Source organism: Schistocerca serialis, chromosome 3, assembly GCF_023864345.2.
Source record: "Schistocerca serialis cubense isolate TAMUIC-IGC-003099 chromosome 3, iqSchSeri2.2, whole genome shotgun sequence".
Taxonomy (NCBI): Eukaryota; Metazoa; Arthropoda; class Insecta; order Orthoptera; family Acrididae; genus Schistocerca; species Schistocerca serialis.
The window spans coordinates 385536924-385540916 of record NC_064640.1 but is presented as its reverse complement, the minus strand read 5'-3'; the positions used below and the strand labels follow the sequence as shown (position 1 = coordinate 385540916).

Below are 3993 nucleotides of genomic sequence, written 5' to 3'. Positions count from 1 at the left end.
ATGCTCTGTAACGGAATGGTTTGCGCCCTTCTTTTATAAAGTATTTCATTCGATGCATTTCCCTTACAATGGGTATTCTTCGAACCGTCCTACCATTGTTCCAGAACTTCCCTAGAGATTGTTCTTTTCTGTAATATATCTGTCATTTGTGTTGAGTCTCCTCTTCGTAATCAGTACTGCACTGATTTCTTTCCAATTAGCATCTGTAAGTGGATATTTCTGATGTTACGGAAGGCTCTTGTAATATTACAACCAGCTCTCTGGGCTATGTGCGAAAGCGCGAGAGTGATTGTAGTCCACTCTCCTAAAAGGGGGACGCGTTAGCGTGCGCTAGAGTCTGAATGGTAGATGCAGCGCAGAGGAGACAGGAAGAAGCAGCAGAACACACGACTGCAGACGATGCGCTCATCTCCAGCCAAGAGTTACCGACACACGCGGATCGAGTGCGAGTGTCACACAATAAAATTATAAGAACGCACATAGTTTGGTGGTAGTGTAATATACCTTCGAAAAAATTTCGAAGAGACAAAAAAAAAATTCTGACTGTGCAGCAAATGACAGCACCACGCATTTAGAAGTTAAAAAACGTTGAATAAAGAGAAAAGTAGCACTTGCGCCATAACATATTATGAACTTCAATGTAAGTATGGCTTTGTGATATACACTCTGACAGTGTCTAGACATAGATCGAATTTATTTTGGTCAGTCGTTGCATTTTTGTTAATGAGACCACGGATTGTAACAACGAATAGATGTGGTACAGTATATCAAATGATTCGTCGGCTTAATGCTAGGAGTCGAAAACCTGTGAAGAGCCATATCATCCAGAGCAATATCGTCACCTCACTGTCTGCTACAGAAGCCGCTACTTCACGCTGCTGTTTCTGGTGCCACACATCACAGGGTACAGAGATTACAATGAGTGCACGAAGAATGCCATTGGGCGCCCGAAACAATGAAAAAGTTTGCGTGTACTTCAATAAAACAAGGCAGAACCCTAGCGTTCTAAAACTGTGCAAAACGATTTGCGAGATACTCCAAGATACGTAGTGTTTGCCTGCCATTTCCCCCCTCTCCTTCCGCCACCCAATCCCCGTTTGATGAAAACTATGCTACTGAGCACAAACTGGTAAGCCATAGCGCGATTTGTACGTGCCTAGGACTAGCTCTCTAAGTTACGAGCTGAGGTTGAATGGTTATGGATCACGACTTGGCTCTCCCTCATTTTCAAAGTGTCATGGAGCCTAAGCCATGACGCATAACGGGGAAAGGCATACTGCAAGTTACAAGGTAGACTTGTCTAATTCAACTGTCCATGTTTATATAACGGATCTCATGTAGCAACGGAAATGCTTATACTGGAATGACCAGAAAATGATCTAATATTTGCGTCGCTTTTGGCTGTAGCTAAACAAGTGCTGTTGGTGACACAGATTCTGGCCACAGGCGAAAAATATGGCTCCAGTTTATTTATAGGACCAACAGACACCGAGATGCACGAAAACAACTCTCACAGAAAAAAGAAGGCACGGCTCAAGATAAATGGGACTCAGCCTCCCCCTGACAGCGTACGTCCGTTGCGAGATACCACAGGAAACCACCCTAGTGGCAGCCGGAAAGGAGCCTGGACAAATGCCCCACTCGCTACGCAAAGCGTATGGCCTGAGACATCTCTAGCCTCTGGCACTTGCAGAAACGTTTCGACATCACTTAAGCAATCACCGACAAACAGCCAGGCCCGTACAGACTCAGGCATTACGCATCTTAGCAAATGCAGCGATCAGTCTGCTGAACATCCTAATACTTGCTACTTGGTTTACTGTCTAGTCCCGTTTAGTAACCACTATAGCAGGTTCATCGTAATGCGTGAATCTACACGGCATAAGTTCTACATGCCTTTACAGTTATTTGCTGTGATTTTCAGTTTTAGTTTAAAACAGCACCAGTAGCCGTAATTATTGTGAGGAGAGATCCATAGGAAGTAAGCCATGGGATTGGAAATAAATAGATTTAATACTCCATTAAATTACACTGATGTCATTCTACAACATCTGCAGTTGAACCAAAGTACATGTGATATCAAGGACAAATTCTTTGAATAGTGACCGCAGTCTTGGTCCAGAAGGACGTGAAACTGGAGATGTGGTGATGATAAGTGCTTTGTGATGAAAGATACTGTTGTGTTTCTCGTAGCTCATCCTACTGATGCGTTTACCATTCATTAATGTGTTGACATTGTGCAGAAATACTTGGGAATATGAGCTCATTAAACACCCACTATTCTAGCAGAAAGCGTCCACCGAAATTTACATATGCATTACCTGCTCAAAAGTATTTGGACACCCATATGTAATGCGCATTCGACCAAAAGATGTCACGGGAGACGGGCCCGCAAGTATAAAAGGAGACGGGAGTACTGTGTTGTCAGCAGAGAAGCAGTAACATCAGAATGTTTCGGTCACGTCAGCTTTGCGACTTCTAAGGTGGACTAGTCACTGGGTGTAACCTGAGTGACACTTCAAACCTTGTAAAGCTGCCTCAGACGAGACCAGGCAGGTCTCATGTACTGACGGATGGGTAAGGCCGAGCATTGCGGACATTGATTGTAAAAAACTGCATAAAATCAGCGGGAGGAATTAATGAGCTCCGAAGTGCTACCAGTAGTCGAGCTAGCACAATGCCTGTCCTTTGAGACTTGACAAGGCTGGGTTACAATAGTCGAGTAACTTCTAAGAAGTTACACGTTTTTATAGCCAATGGTAAATCACGCTTGAAGTTGTGTGAAAATCGACAACACTGGGCAGTGGACTAATGGAAACGAGTGATCTGGAGTGATGAATGGCAGTCCGATGCGAGGGTTTCGATTTGGTTCATGCCTGGTGAATGTTACCTGTCAACATGTGCAATGGTAACGATGAAGTACGGAAGAGTTGGCGTTGCGGTTTCGGGGTGTTTTTCGTGGTTAGAGTGGGGTCTCCTTGTTTCGCTTAAGCAAACGCTAAATTTGGAAGGATATCAACACATTTTGCAGTTTGTGTACTGTTTACAGTAGAGGAACAAGTCGGAGGATATGATTGTTTATATCAGCATGACAAAGAACTCTGCCGGCCCGAGTGGCCGAGCGGTTCTAGGCGCTACAGTTTGGAACCGTGCGGCCGCTACGGTCGCAGGTTCGAATCCTGCCTCGGGCATGGATGTGGGTGATGTCCTAAGGTTAGTTAGGTTTAAGTAGTTCTAAGTTCTAGGGGACTGAAGACCACAGCAGTTGTGTCCCATAGTGCTCAGAGCCATTTGAACCATTTGAACAAAGCACTCTGTCATTAAGCAGAATTTATGAGGAGATGCTTTGTTAATAACAACATGCCTGAAATGGATTTGTCTGGCTTCTTTTAAAAAGGGATATCTATATCGAAGAGGAGTAACTGTACAATCTACCAGTATCTTAGAGACGTTCTGGTGCGGCTCGATTAATAAACAACCTCTGTAGGCTTCTGATGGCCAATTCCTGTCTTTATGTACGACAAAAAATTAAATCACACATGCAATTACTCACTCATGGGCTGACAACGCCACACTAACTGAAAAGAAAAGAACTCGGCAGGCGGAGCTTAGTCATTCGGCAGCGTGTTTCCTTACTTTAATAAAAGTGACCCTAACATACTGCTGTGACTCATCACAAACATCGTGTTGAGGCATTCAAAGTTAATAATTCACCCTAACATTAATCACAAATTATTTATTGATTACTACTTCAGAAACGGTATGAGATGGCAGCATTAGTCTGACAAGGGAAAGAAATTGGAAAATTCGAATAAATGTCTCGTTTATTAGAATAATTACTAGGACAAACCATCGCATACATTAATACAAAAGGTACCTTCTGCTACACTTAATAAAGTTACATTTGGCTCGATTCCTGAATAGGCAATATTAAGAAAATTCAGAAATATTTCCCATGTGTTTGTCGAATAAAACCAAAGGTTTACGGAATCC

General features: G+C 43.1%; 1 non-coding gene across 1 annotated transcript; it reads left to right on the top strand.

The window, feature by feature from the left end:
• Nucleotides 1-3107: 3107 nt before the first annotated feature.
• Nucleotides 3108-3191, top strand: Trnap-ugg (transfer RNA proline (anticodon UGG)). Its single transcript has one exon. It is a non-coding gene; the product is annotated as a tRNA-Pro (tRNA).
• The last annotated feature ends 802 nt before the right edge of the window (nt 3192-3993 follow it).